Source organism: Petromyzon marinus, chromosome 49 (genome assembly GCF_048934315.1).
Source record: "Petromyzon marinus isolate PM22_M1 ecotype Great Lakes invasive population chromosome 49, UKy_Petmar_22M1.pri1.0, whole genome shotgun sequence".
NCBI lineage: Eukaryota > Metazoa > Chordata > Hyperoartia > Petromyzontiformes > Petromyzontidae > Petromyzon > Petromyzon marinus.
The window spans coordinates 7,988,387-8,007,300 of NC_133715.1; the positions used below are offsets into that span (position 1 = coordinate 7,988,387).

General features: G+C 48.9%; 1 protein-coding gene across 5 annotated transcripts in view; it reads left to right on the forward strand.

Moving 5' to 3' along the window:
* Nucleotides 1–13,326: 13,326 nt before the first annotated feature.
* GRPR (gastrin releasing peptide receptor) overlaps nt 13,327–18,914 on the forward strand; it is a 34,496-nt gene continuing 28,908 nt past the window's right edge. For 2 of the 5 annotated variants that reach the window (XM_032972748.2, XM_032972751.2), the window contains exons 1-2: nt 13,327–15,354; nt 18,775–18,877. The gene's annotated coding sequence lies outside the window, so the exon portion shown is untranslated. The remainder of the gene's footprint in view (nt 15,355–18,774; nt 18,878–18,914) is intronic. The other 3 variants (XM_032972749.2, XM_032972750.2, XM_076074668.1) reach the window with 2 other exon arrangements.

Below are 18,914 nucleotides of genomic sequence, written 5' to 3' on the forward strand. Positions count from 1 at the left end.
TGTGGTGTCTAGCGTGGTGAAGTGTGGTGTCTAGCGTGGTGAAGTGTGGTGTCTAGCGTGGTGAAGTATGGTGTCTAGCGTGGTGAAGTATGGTGACTAGCGTGGTGAAGTGTGGTGTTTAGCGTGGTGAAGTGTGGTGTCTAGCGTGGTGAAGTATGGTGTCTAGCGTGGTGAAGTGTGGTGTCTAGCGTGGTGAAGTATGGTCTCTAGCGTGGTGAAGTGTGGTGTCTAGCGTGGTGAAGTGTGGTGTCTAGCGTGGTGAAGTGTGGTGTCTAGCGTGGTGAAGTGTGGTGTCTAGCGTGGTGAAGTATGGTCTCTAGCGTGGTGAAGTGTGGTGTCTAGCGTGGTGAAGTGTGGTGTCTAGCGTGGTGAAGTATGGTTGACCAAGACCTATGACCAATACGTTGTGGGGCAGTCTTCATTCCCGCAGTGAATTAGAAAAGGGCTACATTATTTAGTATTGTTCTTTAAACTAAAAAAAACGATTTCAACTGAACTATATTTATTTTTGCCAGGTAAGGACGACTGAGCTCTAACGCTCTTTCTTTTTTTACAAGCGACCTCATCACAAATGATAGCTCAACGAAGTGGCTTTTCGCGTCGTCTAGCAGCCAAATAATCTCAAACGCGTCTTCATAATTGTCGATGGCAAAACCGAAGGACTTGGAGAAAAATCCACGCGACCACGGGGAGAACGTTCAAACACCAAATATACAGCAGCAGAGTTGGGATCGAACCCACGACCTCCTGTATACAAGGCGAGGTAGTTAACATCACGCCACCGAGGCTAGTTAATTCTGAAGTCACGGTCACATTAAAAGTTTTGTTTTATTTGTTTTATTATATTTTCATTCTACCTACGTGCCTTTACCGAAAGAACCAAAGAGTGTAATAGTCATCTTAATCTTTATTTTCACGGGAAAACTGAATCTCAGGCGATTTTTTGTTTAAGGAGGGTCCTGCATTAGGATGTTTAACCGATTCCTTGAATGAAGCCTCGTTTGGGCCCAGCCGTCTTTGTCTCCCTCAGCGTTCCCATTTAAACCAACGAACGGCTCACCGGGCACTATATTTGTATTTTCATTTTAGTCCGAGTCAACCTCGGCGCGGCTCAGGCCAAATTCAGAACTCATTTTTTCCCACTGTTATTTCTGTCTTCAAAACCGCCACAGCAACTACCGACAACAACAAAAAACAGTGGCAACAGCCGCAACTGCAAACATCCCCAACAATGCCTCCGAGTGAATTGGGAATGAAAATTATCCGGGTTCAAAAGTTGGACCCGATCCCAAACAAACACTGTGCAGACGCGCCCCGCTCTATAAATATAAAGTGAGATAAGATACAAATGCAGTCCAGGCATTCTCAAACTCCAGTCCGCGCAACGCCCAACCACCGCGCTCCGTCTTTCCGCGTTCACCAATTTACCCACCCCATTCAAATACTAATTAACGCGTTCCCCGCTGCACGTGCCCGATGATTGTTAAACAAGTCCCGCGTCAACGCGCCTCAACCGTCAAACAAAGAGGGCTCAACTGCGTCGGGCGCTTTCAGGTGCGCTTCTGTGGCCGTCTGGAACGCTCTTCCTTCCGATGTTAGGAAGCCACTGTGCTGTTCGCCTTTTTTGCGTCCTCTGGCCTAGCACTGTTTGAGACGACGCTCCAAAGAAAGCTGTCTCTGGTGTGGACGAATCAGTGTTAAATACAATGCACGTACTGTCAGAGAATGTTTTTGTTTCCATGTTCACCGCAAGTGTATGTGGTGAAGGCAGACATGATTCCTTGCAAAAAGGTTTCAGCTTGGCGTTTTAACATCTTAACATTTATTGTATTGCCAGAAACGGTGAAACCTATTCTCATAGTTTGATACCGGCAAGGGAGGTCCCATAATGCGTCTTCAACAATTATCCACCGCTCGCAACCCCAGGTAAGAGACCCCTAAGATAAGACGCACTCCCAAAATATTGTAAAAAAAAATAATTCAATCACCGCGGTTACCAATCGATAAAAAAGAACAGTCGTTAGATGTGCCAACGGTGCCTACCTTATTCAATTCGCAGGTGAAACATTACCGAAGATTGGATGACCTGAAGATATGAGCGAGCCGTCTTACCGACGCTCCGTGGTGAGAAGTTCATCATTCCCGGGTATGGATCATGTGAGGAGCCAGGCATTGCGCTATGGGTACCTCTAAGGTGGCAGGATGTTACCTGATTCGCCTGGTATGAAGAAGGTCGTGGGTTCTTTCCCGACACTGACGCCTGTATATTTGAATTGTGTGTGTCTCTCTCTCCCCGTGGTCACGTGACCTTTTTATCCATGTCCTACGGGTTTTTTCCCCTCCACGCTTCGAAGCGTGCGCGTAAGAGTAATTTGGCTGCTATAAATTCCCACATGATGAAAAGCCACTTCGTTGAGCTGTCATTTGTGATAGACAGCTCGCTTCTCGAAAAGAGCGAAACAGCTCAGTGGGCCTCACCTGGTAACAGCAACAACAAAAATTGAATGAATCCCCAGACAGTGATGGACACTGTTCGCCGAGGACCCTGAGAGTAATTTGCAGGGTTGTTATCTCCTCTATCTGATTGTTATTTTGCTCGACACATTTGCTGAGCGGAGGTGCAAGGGCCCCGCAAATTCCAAGCGGATGTCAAAGTTGTAACAGGTAAGGGGTGAACACGTTTCGCGAACAGAGCAAACATTGTTTTTCTTACCTATATAACCTCTTACCACGGCAGCTCTCTCTCTCTCTCCCACTTTCTTGCTGTGCTTTTCCCACCTGATGATGGTTGCTTGTGTTGCAATCGAAACGTCGTGATGTATTTTATTTTATACCTACGTGACTTTACCGAAATAACCAAAGAGTATGGATTCTTGCAGTCACGAAAGCTTCAAATCTGTTATATCTTTTAGAGTTTGGTCACAAAAAAACGGAGAGGTAACGCAAGGGAAATTCCAACGTGGATCGGTGCCAGGTATGAATTGGAAAGAGAAACCAAATCTGTAAACGGTAGGAAAACCCCGTCATCACTACTGGGAAATAGTGCGGGCCAGATAACCACGAGTCTCAAACCAACAGAGCACTCCGCCTTTCTACACCATTCCCATTTACGTCTTTTGTACTTAATTTTAAAATAATTTAACACGTTCATGCAATAATCCGTAACCGTCAGGAAATAATTCAATGCAATGTAATATGCATTTATTTATGTTAACTAGGTCTATACAACGGCTTATAACTTTCGTAGTTAACATTACTTGGTTGTGTCTGCCCCTAAAACTAAACGAAACAATATATTTATTTTAGCAGGTAAGGCCCACTGAGCTTCATAGCTTTTTTTCAGAAGCGACCTGGCCACAAATGACAGCTCAACAAAGTGGCTTATCCTCACGTGGCAAAACAGGATGACCTGAAGAAAAATCCACGCGACCACGTGGAGAAAGAGACACTGCAAACTCCAAATAAACAACAGGCGTCAGGGTCGGCATCGAACCCATTGGCCTCCTGTAGACCAGGCGAGGTAGTTAACATCTCCTAGCCACCGTGGCACGGTCTTGGGAGGCTTGGGAAGAACTCGTCTAGTGTGGCCGTTCTATCAGGACCCGACCTTGCAAGTCGGCTACGTTCTCTCCACTGCTGGATGAATGCCTTCCCGAGCCATCGCCAAACATAGTTTTCATAGTTAATTTCATAGTTCATTTATTTGGTATAGCCCTGTGAGCCATTCGGCTCTTGAATCAGGTGCAACCGCAACAAACAAAAAAACGTGAACAAGAAAACATCTTAAAGTGATTATGTGACTGTGCAAACAGAAAATCCAGGAAAAAAACATCAAAAATATTCCTGAAATAGCACCGTACACCAACGCTGTGTGCAAAAAATCCCAGTGGGATGCAAGTCAAAATAACAACAACAACAACAACCACAAGACAACTAAGATTAAGGACATCAGTCTAACTCCGTATACAATAAACAAAAACATGGCCAAAACCAAAAAAAAGTTTTCGAAATCACCAAAATAAAAGCCATAAATGCAATGTAACAGTGATCATAGGGACTGTGACCGAATTTTTAACAATAAACTACATAAATATATTATAACACCAAAATCTAGAGCCATATTTTAGACCACTGAATAGCAGTGGCAGCTAGGGGTGTACAACTCCTCTAGAGCAGTTTTGAGTGAAGATCTCATAGGTAGTGATTCAAGTTGCAGTTTATTGGCAATAGCATTCCAGACCCTGGGGGCATCAATAGCAAAGGCCCTTCCTCCGGTTTTTGTACGGCAATAGGGAATGTGAAGCTGGTAGATGAGCGAAGACCCGAGGTCAAATTTGTTCTTTGAAACAGAGAGGAGATCCAGTAGGTAGTCTGCGGATTTTTTTGTAAGTACATCGTGAATAAATAAGATCTGGTCCAAAAGCCGTCGAACATTAAGAGATGTTAAGTTTGACCCAATGTAGAGATCACAGTGGTGAGTCCTATATGGGCAGTTCAATGCAAATCTTAAGGCCGAGTGATAGATGGAATCAAGCTTTTTCAGTACAGTACTTGGGGCTGATTTATACACGATGTCACAGTAGTCAAGTAGAGGCAGTATGGTAGCTTTTATCAATTCCAAATGGAACATTGGGGGGAAACAATGCTTGTGTCGATACAGAAAATCTATTTTTGTCTTTTTACCAATATAATCAATGCGATCTTCAAAATTAAGTTTTGAATCCAGGATGACCCCAAGATACTTATAGATATTTACTTGCTCTATTTGATAATTATTCAAGGAATGTAATTGGGGAAAAATTACTTCCTGCTTTAATCCCGGTGAGAAGCATAGCACCTTGGTTTTGGAGGTATTCAAGACTAGTTTAAGATAAACTAGCTGATGTTGTAGTTTGTTGAAATCACCCTGGAGCTTAGCAATCACGTCATCCGGAGAGCGGCCAGCAGTAATCAGTATCGTGTCATCTGCAAAAAGATTTACCCTGGAATGATCCAGGTCAGTGCCCAAGTCATTGACATAAAGAGAGAACAAGAGGGGGCCGAGGATGGAACCCTGTGGAACCTCTTGTGTTATGTTAACACTGTTTGACCTCCAACCATCTGTGAATACAGTTTGGGTGCGAGAAAAGAGGTAATTTTTAAACCATTGTCCTGTGTTCTCGGAAAAACCGAGGCAACTTAGTTTACTAAGCAGGGTGTTGTGGTCTACTGTATCAAAAGCTTTGGACAGGTCAAGAAAAAGACAGGCACAGTACTGCTTATTATCAAGGCTATTGTAAATTTGATTCAAAGAGTCTAATGCAGCAGATGTGATGCTGTATTTTTTTCGGAACGCAGATTGTTTTAGATGTAGTAGATTGTTGGTGGACAGGAAACTGCTAATTTGGTAGTTCAATAATTTTTCAAAAATTTTCATCAATGGGGACAAAATTGAGATAGGTTGGTAGTTATTGGGATCATCTTTAGGGCCCCCTTTGTGAAGTGGACGGACATAGGAATGTTTCCATTCTAGAGGAACTGATGTTTCTTTGATGGACAGGTTGAAAATATGGGCTATAGGTTTGTATATTAGGTGACCAACAGTTAGTAGAGCAAAGACGAGAATACTATCTGCTCCGGTAGAGGAGGACCCTTTGAGGTAGGACAGTTGTTTCAGAACATTACTTTCGTGGATTGGTTGGAAACTAAATTCGTTTAATGTTTGGACAGGGGTGTAGGAATTTGCAGGAGCAGGGGTGACTCCCAATACATTACCAAAAAGATTACCAGCTTCAGAAAAATGAAGGTTAAAATTGTCAACTATTTTTTGGGGATCTGAAAAATATTCCCCATTTCGGTTAAGCTCAACGGGCAGATTGTCTGTTTTGGATGCCTTTTCGATAGATTTGATTGTTTTCCAAAAAATCCTGGCATTTCCATGTAATTCCAGGAGAGTGGAGGAAAAGTAGCCATTTTTTGCATGCCGTATGTTTTTTTACACATCTATTCCTTAAAATCCTGTATTCTAGCCAGTCATTTACCAAATTACTTTTCTGAGCACATGCCCAAGCCTTGTCCCTAGTTTTCATGAGCTTTGTAATCAAAGGATCATACCATGGTGGGCGGTTGCCTTTAGTTTTAAATCTAACCAACGGAGCATGTTTGTTAAGAATTTGGAGAAACGTGTACCTGAAAGTCTCCCAAGCCGTAGTCAGGTTGGGGATATCACAGACCTTATCAATATCCGTGTGAAGCACATCATTAGTAAATGTCTGAGTGCTGAAGTGCCTCAAATAGTGCTTCTCAACAATTTTAGGGGGGGCTTTGGGTCTGGCTGATGATCTCACCCCAAAAATGAAGGAGTGATCATTAAGGTTATTACCCAGAACACCAGTCAGTGCGAAATTGTGAGGGGCATTTGTCAATAGGACGTCAAGCAGAGTTAACTGTCCCGGATTTTTTAGGTTGGGTCTTGTGGGCACATTTATTAATTGAAACAGTTTAAATTCATCTGTAAAATTTGTGGCCACGGCCGGTGGGTTTAGCCAATTCCAACTTAGATCACCCACTAAAACTATTTCACTCACGGACCCGCGATCGAGAGATCTATTGAGCACCTACACGCAAGCTGATTTCGCTCAGCAAAGAGTGCCATGGCAAAGGACATTTATTACAACATGTTTTAAGAGTTCTACACTCGTGCGTGTGTGTGTGAGATTCTGGTGTTGATAAAGGTCGACTCAGCATCAAATAAGTACCTGGTAGCGGTTGTGTAGTAAACGCCGCCACTAGTGAGACAAAAGCGGCCGGGCGTGGTGCTGGCCACCCACTGCCTCGCGTACCACAGTGCTGGCCATCGTGGGTGCTAGCGAGCAGCACTTGGCCCAACAGTCTGGTAAGGCCATAATACAGGATGAGGCCTTTGTCTTTGGTGATGCAAACTTTAGCAGGCACTAACAGACTCAACCCAATCACTCCGAAGGCGCTCTCTGAATTACTCTGAATCACTCTCTCTGAATCACTCTCTCTGAATCACTTTCTCTGAATCACTCTCTCTGAATCACTCTCTCTCTCTGAATCACTCTCTCTCTCTGAATCACTCTCTCTGAATCACTCTAAATCACTCTCTCTGAATCACTCTCTCTCTCTCTAAATCACTCTGAATCTCTCTCTCTGAATCACTCTGAATCACTCTCTCTGAATAACTCTGAATCACTCTGAATCACTCTTTCTGAATCACTCTGAATCACTCTCTCTGAATCACTCTCTCTGAATCACTCCCTCTGAATCACTCTCTCTGAATCACACTGAATCACTCTGAATCACTCTCTCTGAATCACTCTGAATCACTCTCTCTGAATCACTCTGAATCACTCTCTCTGAATCACTCTGAATCACTCTGAATCATTCTCTCTGAATCACTCTCTCTGAATCACTCTGAATCACTCTCTCTGAATCACTCTCTCTGAATCACTCTGAATCACTCTCTCTCTCTGAATCACTCTGAATCACTCTCTCTGAATCACTCTGAATCACTCTGAATCACTCTCTCTGAATCACTCTGAATCACTCTATCTGAATCACTCTGAATCACTCTCTCTGAATCATTCTGAATCACTCTCTCTGAATCACTCTGAATCACTCTGAATCACTCTCTCTGAATCACTCTGAATAACTCTGAATAACTCTTAATCACTCTGAATCACTCCCTCTGATTCACTCTCTCTCTGAATCACTCCCTCTGAATCACTCCCTCTGAATCACTCTGAATCACTATCTCAGCGGGCGGTGGAAATCGACACGGTGGGCTGGAGCTAAATAACACGAGGACAAAATGAGACATTCGCTGAGCCTCATTTAACTTTCCTTCCAGACCACAGTTGCCTGTCAGTGACTTATTGTGCGTGTGTAATGTTTTTTTTTAAATGCCTTTCTGCCCTACGTTTCCTGATATATAAATGTTGCGTTATGTTACACATTGCAAATATCGTGATTGTTGTAATTATTACTGTAGCTTGAGATGTGGTATTCCTCAGGGAAACTAACCATTTCCATTGCATGCCTTATTTGCAATATGTTCTTCGATTAAAAAAAAAAATCCTGACTTTAGTTAAACATCCAAAATATAATTTCGTAATATACTTGACACTCTGTGATTGTTTGCCATTTTTCCCCTTCATCATATATTTATTTATCTTTCTATTCATCTTTGCGACCAGTTGCGCCCGCGATGTTTGCCAGGGAACCCGATGCTTCTGTTGATGAAACCCGATTCAAGAGCGTCTTAGCTCACCGGGAGCTTCCAAATAAACTGCAACCGAACTGAAATGTTAATCAGCAGCATTTATTTTTATGCCGGCATGCAACTGACGCATGTGAGGTTTTTTATGTTTTGCTCGCAATGTTAGGGGCAGGAGCTCTCTCTCTCTCTCCATGAACGCAGCGGGATCCACAGATCGTGGTACAGCAAGCTCGTACCGTAAATGTATCCCAATGTCCGTGGCCGGAAAAAATAATTCTGGCAGGACCATCGGGGAGGGGGGGGGGGGGTTACGGGGGTAGGGTTTCGCGGATGTGTGAGTCTATTCCCCGTGGCATTGGGCGAATACGTAACATTTTGTACTTAACTGGACAATATCATTCACTCGCCACTGCTGTCGGCCTTAATTGAGGACTTGAGCTCTGGTGGCCGAGTTCGTTGGCGCGTGCTCTGTCCGCTGTCGAACGGAGGCCTCTGGCACGTCACCATCACCACCATCACCCCTCGTGCTCCTACGACGCTTCACTCCGTCTCTCGCTTTTGCAGCCGAGCCGAGATTGTGTCGGCTCAACACGGACCGTGCTTTTTGGCGAGAACACTGAGTGGGGCTTGGGCACGAGCCGTCGCCAGAGTAAATGATGGCAGAGGCGGGCAATGGAATGGCAGCCAAAGGAATTAATATATGCTCGTATCATTTCGGGTTTTTTTTTTACCCGTTGATAGTACAATAAAATATCGTAACAATAAGTTGTAGCCCGATGGAAATCCGTCCTGGATGTATGCGCTGCCACTCCTCCTGGCCAAGTATTGCATGGGTGATTTATTCATAATCAGATGGTTTTGAGTTCATGTTGCAGTTGAGGGTAAACACGGCCCATCATCACTCTGGGGTCGAAACAAATCTTTCGCACATTGTGGGAAGTCAACAAAGGTTATCCCCTAGAATAGACTCACCCCCACGCCATGGGAACGTGGAATTTCCACCACTGGTTCAGGGCTATTCTATTCTTGCGTATGGCAATATGCCCAGGAGCTAAATACCAATGTCGAGGTCTGCTGGCCACGCCGAGAGGGCTTCGTCGGAGAGAGAGCCCGTGTCGTTTTTGCTGCTCATACCCCTCCTCCGTTAAAAGAGCGCAGACTACCACAGTGGGTTTACTGTGCGGTCCATAGTTTGGGTTGCATGACCACAATCGCACTACTGTGAAGGTCTGCGGTCTTGGCAGATTGATATTCTGATTCGGTGTACGGTTACACACCTCCAGTGTTTTCGAGAAATGTCAGAGCCGAGAGGTTGCGATGTTTGGGTCTCAAAATGAGCGGTTTATTTTGGACGTCTGCGTTATTCCACTCAAAAAGTTGTGGGGTCTGTGTTACGTGTGGCACCAACACACACACAAAAGCAAAGATTACCTCCCCCCGTGTAACCTTTAACAGACTGTTGGGGCAAGTGCTGTTAGAGAGCACCAATTAAGGACAATACCCACGACCTTGAGATTAAAGAGCCTCATGCCCTGCCGACCGAGATATACGCACAAAACGGAAGAAATATATTACGAGATTGTAATTGATTATATATTGTTGTAATCAAATAGTGGATGACTTTAACTTATAAGGCGAGGGGTATTTAATGTTATTATCATTATGGTTAAGAGACATATTGTTTTTTTCAAAACCACTAAAGCTGTATTGATGACTAACATCCACCAACCTGGTGTTCCACTCAGGATAATTAATCGCGAGTGTAATCGTCTCCACTTACGTAGCCAAGGGAAAAAAATACTCATGCACTGGTGACTGTCACTTTATTGGGGCGCCGCGGTGGCTAGGAGATGTTAACTACCTCGCCCGGTATACAGGAGGTCGTGGGTTCGATCCCGACCCTGACGCCTGCTGCTGTCTATTTGGAGTTCGCGTCTCTCTCTCTCTCTCTCCGCGTGGTCGCGTGGACTTTTCTCCAAGTCCTCCAGTTTTCCCCTCCACATTTAGAATTAACATCACGCGTTTAGAGTATTTGGTTGCTATACATTTCCAGATCTGGGGGAGGGTGTAGGATGTGACAACACAAGTCCAGGCAGCGGATCGGGATGTGAGTCGGCTGGGGTGCCCTCAGGTCGCTCCTACAAGTAGAAGGGAGGTTTTTTCATTCGGTCTTTTCACAGATTTTTTTTTTTTACGCGAGGCTTGAACGTCTGGCTTCTGTCCATGATAACCCCGAGATATCTTGGAGGGTGGGGGGGGGGGGGGGGGTCATCGCGCACTGGGCTTCTACTTTTCCTTCTTCTTCATTAGTCCGGCTGCTGATGTAGATGCAGAGCAACAACCACGATTTCACATCTAGGTGGTCAAGTCCAGCAGACAACGGCTTCAGGAGCGGCGGAGAGTATCGCCGTGATGTCTCTTTCCTATTTATGGATCAGGGCATTGCATCGTTATTCGTTGTACGATCTGTTCTGGATGACCAGAGTCGCACGCTACGACTGGAAGAGTTCTTAATTTTCCATTTGTGCATCAAGTTGCCATGGTTTATGCAGTGGATGCAATTTAGGGTGGACCATGAGATTCGTGGAAGATAAAACCCTCACTGGGCTACCAGAGAAGGACGTTTCGAGGGTGGCATCTTCTGCATGATATTTCATCTGGAAAGCATTTCGTGGTGGCGGTGGTGGCTTTGGAGGGACTTGGTCGGAGTCTCCAGCGACTGAAATGTGCCTCCAGTAAAAATTTAATCAGCTGTTATATTGTTGAACTTCTTTCGCACCGTACACAGCCAACCGCGCTAATCGGAGGACTGTTTGTATGTATGTAGAGATGTTAACTCCCTCGCCTCGTATACAGGAGTTCGTGGGGACATTGTAAATTAACGGTAAATTAATTGTCAATGTGCTCAAGCTGTGCGCGCTGATGCAGCAAGGGCTCCGTCATCTGCATATTGGAACGTGTGAGATGCTGTACATGGCGGGTATGAATGTCAAACAGCTCGGGTTTCAAGTTTCAAATTTAGTTTCAAGTTTCATTTATTAGGTATAGCCATGTGAGCCATGCGGCTCTTGAGTCAAGTGCAACCGCAACAAACAAAATATGAACAGAGAAACATCTTAAAGCGACGACGTGCAACAGCAACATCCTGGATAAACCAGCAAATCTTCCAGAAAAAGAAAAAAAAACACCGTATCACAACGCTGCGTGCAACAATCCCAGTGGATTTTTGGGTGGGTGCCACTACGGAGCCTTGGCAGAGGACATTCTCTACGATTGCCCCTCGCGGCTGCGTTCACGAGCGAGGCGTTCGCTCTAGAAGTACGCCTGCCGAGCATCGCGTCGAACAGGTGGACACACGTATCCGCATCCCATTGTTTTGGTTTTTTTTGGCGTAACTTCAAGCAGCGAGTCGCGACGCCCAACGGAGTCACGGGCAGCGGCGGCGGCGGCGGCAGCAGCAGCAGACAATCTTTGCTGCGCCAATGTTTTTTGTCCGCGCTGGAAATCACCTTCAACGGAGGTGTTGAAGTCAACGATTTGTTCGCAGCAGCAGCAGCAGCTGCTGCTACGATCATTTGGAATTCGAAATTCCTCGGGCTCGTTCATGAGGCAGTTATGGAGGAGGGAGTAGTGGGGCGCGGAGGAGGAGGGGGGGGGTTTAATAATGGGAGGGGAGGAAAATCTGGCAAGCACGGCACGTTTCGTGAGATCTAGCAGCCTTCTTCATTGCAAAGGCCCCGCGGGGTCACTGGCGCCCCCTGCGTGACCTTTAGTGCGCCCCCTGCGTGACCTTTAGTGCGCCCCCTGCGTGACCTTTAGTGCGGCCCCAGACGCACGTGCGCGGCCCCCCGATAACGCACAAAGAGTGAATACACTCCCCGTCGTCATCGTCATCAGCGTGCTGCTGTCAAACCCCACAACGGTTTCAAACGCGCGGCGGCCGTCACACACACACACTGACGATGTCTCGTCGGGGAAAGTGGCCTCCCCGTGAAGAAACACTGAGCCAGGAGATGGGGGACGCGAGGTTTAGTGGGCCGGTCGCTGGGGGTGCCACCACGCAGGGCCGGATTAAGCTAGTGCGGGGCCTGTAGCATATGTTATAGAGGGGGCCCTAAAAAAAACACATAAATATAAAAACACACATTTTTTACTTGCGTTGTAAATTAATTGTATTTTTTCCATTTGCTATACGGCCAGATAACACGAGTGCAGAATCACTGAACCGGAATTGATAGCTTGAAAACATTTAGCGCGGGGCCCTTGAAAGTGCGGGGCCCGTAGCTACAACATATGTAGCTACTACATATGTATGTAGTAGCTACATATGTACTACATGTGTAGTAGCTACTACATGTAGCTACTACACATGTAGCTACTACACATGTAGCTACTTATGCTACGAGGATAACCCGGCAGTGCCACCACCCCACGATAGCTTGAGAGAGAGAGACAGAGACAGAGGAATCTCTCCACTTCGGTGTCAACGCGCCGTGGCTCGCGAGAAGCCCAGGAACTGCAAAGCCGGCTCGAGTTCTTCGCGTTGAGCGTTGTCGCGTCTGAGGTCTCGTGGAGAGCGTAACAAAGTGTTTTATTTTTGTAGGGGCTCGTTGTTAACTCATGATACTTGAGCGCCAGGTGTTAGGGTCAGACTAGAGGTGTTTCTCGTCGTGACTCCCGTGCTGAAGGTGGTGTCCGCGTGATTGTTCGTTGGTATATTTGCGGTCATTCGCCGAACGCGACTCGCGGAATCGAAGGCAAGCTACGCAGGGGCACGAAGTAAGGAGACGCTGTGACGTTGGCTACAACGTTTAGAATGTTTTTGAATGGGGGGAGGTGTGTGTGGGGGGGGGGCGGGCGGGGACCGTGGGTGGGAGTGGATGGGGTCGCGGGGGGGCTATGGTGCGGGTGGGTGCGTGGGTGGGATGCTGGGTGGGTATTGTGGGTGTCAGCTTTGTCGGCACGCGCGGATCCCCCCCCCTCTCCACCCCCCTTCTCCCCCCCCCTCTCCACCCCCCTTCTCCCCCCCCTCTCCACCCCCCTTCTCCCCCCCCTCTCCACCCCCCTTCTCCCCCTCCCCTCCCCAGCCTCTCCACCCCTCGGCGTACCAAACTGCGACCCCTCCCAGCGGCTCCCGGCCTCGGAGCTGCGTGCGCGTGACGGCCGTCGTAGTCCCGCTCGTTTGTGTCAATGAATAGAGAACGGTGGGGGAGCATATAAGGGGCGATACACCTCTGTCAGACACACACACACAGAGACAGAGAGAGAGAGGAGTGAGAGACAGAGAGAGTGGTGACAGGCAGAGAGAGAGTGGTGAGAGACAGAGAGAGAGGAGTGAGAGACAGAGGGAGTGGTGACAGGCAGAGAGAGAGTGGTGAGAGACAGAGAGTGGTGAGAGACAGAGAGAGTGGTGAGAGACAGAGAGAGTGGTGAGAGACAGAGAGTGGTGAGAGACAGAGAGAGTGGTGAGAGACAGAGAGTGGTGAGAGACAGAGAGAGTGGTGACAGACAGAGAGTGGTAAGAGACAGAGAGAGTGGTGACAGACAGAGAGAGAGAGTGGTGAGAGACAGAGAGAGAGAGTGGTGAGAGACAGAGAGAGTGGTGAGAGACAGAGAGAGAGTGGTGAGAGACAGAGAGTGGTGAGAGATAGAGAGTGGTGAGAAACAGAGAGTGGTGAGAGACGGAGATAGTGGTGAGAGACAGAGAGAGAGTGGTGAGAGACAGAGAGTGGTGAGAGATAGAGAGTGGTGAGAGACAGATTGGTGAGAGACGGAGATAGTGGTGAGAGACAGAGAGAGAGTGGTGAGAGACAGAGATAGTGGTGACAGACAGAGAGAGAGTGGTGAGAGACAGAGAGAGTGGTGAGAGACAGAGAGAGTGGTGACAGACAGAGAGAGTGGTGAGAGACAGAGAGTGGTGAGAGACGGAGATAGTGGTGAGCGACAGAGAGAGTGGTGAGAAACAGAGAGTGGTGAGAGACAGAGAGAGTGGTGAGAGACAGAGAGAGAGTGGTGAGAGACAGAGAGTGGTGAGAGATAGAGAGTGGTGAGAGACAGATTGGTGAGAGACGGAGATAGTGGTGAGAGACAGAGAGAGAGTGGTGAGAGACAGAGATAGTGGTGACAGACAGAGAGAGAGTGGTGAGAGACAGAGAGAGTGGTGAGAGACAGAGAGAGTGGTGACAGACAGAGAGAGTGGTGAGAGACAGAGAGTGGTGAGAGACGGAGATAGTGGTGAGCGACAGAGAGAGTGGTGAGAAACAGAGAGTGGTGAAAGACAGAGAGAGTGGTGAGAAACAGAGAGAGAGTGGTGAGAGACAGAGAGAGAGTGGTGAGAGACAGAGAGTGGTGAGAGACAGAGAGAGTGGTGACAGACAGAGTGAGTGGTGAGAGACAGAGAGAGAGTGGTGAGAGACAGAGAGAGAGAGTGGTGAGAGACAGAGAGAGAGTGGTGAGAGACGGAGATAGTGGTGAGAGACAGAGAGTGGTGAGAGACAGAGAGTGGTGAGAGACAGAGAGAGTGGTGACAGACAGAGAGAGAGAGTGGTGAGAGACAGAGAGAGAGAGAGTGGTGAGAGACAGAGAGTGGTGAGAGACAGAGAGAGTGGTGAGAGACAGAGAGTGGTGAGAGACAGAGAGAGTGGTGACAGACAGAGAGAGAGAGTGGTGAGAGACAGAGAGAGAGAGAGTGGTGAAAGACAGAGAGTGGTGAGAGACAGAGAGAGAGAGTGGTGAGAGACAGAGAATGGTAAGAGACAGAGAGAGTGGTGACAGACAGAGAGAGAGTGGTGAGAGACAGAGAGAGAGAGTGGTGAGAGACAGAGAATGGTGAGAGACAGAGAGAGTGGTGACAGACAGAGAGAGAGTGGTGAGAGACAGAGAGAGAGAGTGGTGAGAGACAGAGAGTGGTGAGAGACAGAGAGTGGTGAGAGACAGAGAGTGGTGAGAGACAGAGAGAGTGGTGACAGACAGAGAGAGTGGTGAGAGACAGAGAGATAGGTGAGATAGAGGGAGACGAGAGGCAGGGGTGAGAGACACATAGAGGAGGGAGACGTGGGACATATCAGGTGGTTTAGGGTGCTTCAAGACACTCAGCATCCGACTCTGTCACTGCGCTTCGTGGCTGCGTTGGGGTAAGTTATCAACACCTTCGTTCGTGTGCCTGTTGTGTCTACTGTTGTGTCGACTGTTGTGTCTACTGTTGTGTCGACTGTTGTGTCTACTGTTGTGTCGACTGTTGTGTCGACTGTTGTGTACTGCAGGAGAGTGGGTTCGTGCGAGGTAACATAACGAGACGACACGTTTGCGCTACGGTATTCATTACAACCGATATTCAAAAACTGACGTGTTTTCTCGTAACGCTGAATGCTCATTGACGATATAATCCGAAGTCGATGGAGCGGTGGCGCAGTGGTCAGCTCACCGAGCTGCTAACCCCGGCGATTAGAGTTCAGTGTCACGGCTAACATCAGCGGCGAGTGATATCTGTACCGGGTCCTGTGTTCGGACGGCGTAGCATGAGCGTGTTCCAGTTACTCACCCACAACGCGCAGGGTGCACACACGTGTGTGTGTGTGTGTGTCCAGGGTACGTGTAGGTGCTCGCTAACAGCACTTGCCCCTACAGTCTGTTAAGGCTATACGGGGGATCTTTGTCTTTGTACAACGCGCACACGTGAATGCGTCGTATACAAAGCACGTTGTGTCAGAATGGTGAGTGACGGCAGCGGTTAGGCAAATTGAACGCGGGAGAGATGGAGCAAATCAACTGAGCCCGTTGTACGGCGAGCTGTTCAATCGCCGAGCCGATAGCACCTCCGTTATAGCCCCTCGCAGAGATAAAGGTACCCGTACAGACTGCTGGGGCAAGTGCCGTTCGCGAGTAGCACCTATGAAGGCCGGCGCGGTACACGTGGGGGTGTGGGTGGTCAACACCACGCCCGGCCGCCTTTGTCTTCCCAGTGACGATGTTTGACACACCGCACCAGGCACTACTAATTCGAGGCTGAGTCGACCTAGGGGAGACCCAGGAGCGATTCAGGTGTTTGGCCATTTAGCGGGAATCGAACTCGGGTGGCCGGGTCCGGAGCGCAGCGCGCTAACAGCTCCGCTCCCGCTCCCCGTACACACGCACACAAAGACAAAGATCACCCGTATAGCCTTAGCAGATTGTTGGGGCAAGTGCTGTTAGCAAGTAGCACCTATGAAGGGCCGGCACGGCACACGAGCGGGTGGGTGGCCAGCACCACGCCCGGCCGCCTTTGTCTTCCCAGTGGCGATGTTTTACACAGCGCACCAGGTACTCATTTGAGGCTGAGTCGACCTAGGGGAGGCCCATGCCCGGTTCAGATAATCGTCACCGGTGTTGGCCGTGAGTGGGAATTGAACTTGGGTGGCCGAGTGGCTCGTAGCGGGACGGTCAGCGGGGCTGACCGCTACCACACACACAGACGCTACACATACACACAGACGCTGCACACACACACAGACGCTGCACACACACACAGACGCTGCACACATACACAGACGCTGCACACACACACACACATGGACGCTACACATACACACAGAGACGCTACACATACACACAGAGACGCTGCACCCACACACAGACGCTGCACATACACACACAGAAGCTGCACACATACACAGACGCTGCACATACACACACAGACGCTGCACACACACACACGGACACTACACATACACACAGAGACGCTACACATACACAGAGAGACGCTGCACATACACAGACGCTGCACGCACACACAGACGCTGCACACACACACAGACGCTGCACACACAGAGACGCTGCACACACACACAGACGCTGCACACACAGACGCTGCACACGCACACACACAGACGCTGCACGCACACACACAGACACACACACAGACGCTGCACCCACACACAGACGCTGCACCCACACACGGACGCTACACATACACACAGAGACGCTACACGTACACACAGAGACGCTGCACACACACAGACGCTACACACACACACAGACGCTGCACATACACACACAGACGCTACACATACACACAGACGCTGCACACATACACACTGACACACACAGACGCTGCACTCACACACACACGGACGCTACACATACACACACAGACGCTACACACACACACAGACGCTGCACACACACACACAGACGCACGCACACACACTGACACACATACACAAACGCTGCACACACACACACAGACGCTGCACGCACACACACTGACACACACACAGACGCTGCACGCACACACACTGACACACACACAAACGCTGCACACACACACACACGCTGCACACACACAGAAGCTGCACACACACACACAGAAGCTGCACAAACACAGACGCTGCACACACACAGACAGACGCTGCCCCCACACACAGACGCTGCACACACACACACACAGACGCTGCACACACACAGACAGAGACGCTGCACCCACACACAGACGCTACACATACACAGAGACGCTGCACACACATAGACGCTGCACTCGCACACACACACTGACACACACACACGGACGCTACACATACACACAGAGACGCTGCACACACACACAGAAGCTGCACACACACACAGAAGCTGCACACAAACACAGACGCTGCACGCACACACACTGACACACACACAAACGCTGCACACACACACACACAGACGCTGCACACACACACACGGAAGCTGCACACACACACAGAAGCTGCACACACACACAGAAGCTGCACACACACACAGACGCTGCACACACACACTGACACACCGCTCGTGCGTGTCAAGAGTGCTCAGCAGCTGCGTTGTACAACGCAGTGGGGCAGAGTCAGCAACAAGTGCCCGTACAAGTGCCCGTCATAAAACGACGCTCCGCCCACCACCGCCACGCACCCCCCCCCCCCCCCAAGACTTGTGCTGCTCCCCCCCCCGCCGCAACTCTCACGTGGGTGGCACCCCCATGGGCCCCCCACCGCTACCAACCCGCGCACTCCCTCCCGACCCAGCGGTCACCCAGGCGGTCACGTCCCAAGAGTTCGGTCGTCAAAGTCAGACCCCCCCCCCCCTGCCTGAAATATGACGTCACAAAGCTCTGCCCCGACCCCCACAACAAAATAAAACATGCTTCAAATCGCTTTAAACTATTGTTGTCATTGTAGTAGTGCGCATTTCACGCGGCGCTGCACTCTGATGTTGTAGGAGAAAACATTTGTGAAAAAGTCTGTTTAATTAAGTAGAACGCGTTGTGTCTATATTTATTTAAAGTCGCGTCTGAGGGTTACACGGCGAGTCGGGGAGACTGGCCCGGGCCCCGTGCTTTGGTGGGAAGGCGTCGGGGTGGCCTACACGGCGGTGTTTGCCCCCAGGGCCCGCAGACCCCCCCCCCCCACCATGAGATGGCCCTGTGTGGCGCAGTGGTTAGCGCACCGCGCTGTCTAAACCGCAGGAAGAGAATAAGTTCCATTCCTGGCCACGGTTAGCATCATTAGCGAGTGATGGCTGACATTGACATGGCTCTCCACCCCCCCCCCGCCCCACTCCTCCAGCTCTTACCCCTCCACAAACTGGCCCTGACCAGCGTGGTGAAGTATGGTCAAGCAACACCTAACGTGACGTGGCTGGATGAGGTTACTGTCCTCCTATAACGCGGTGGGTAGTTGCGTTCCCGACGAGAGCCGCGTGATGG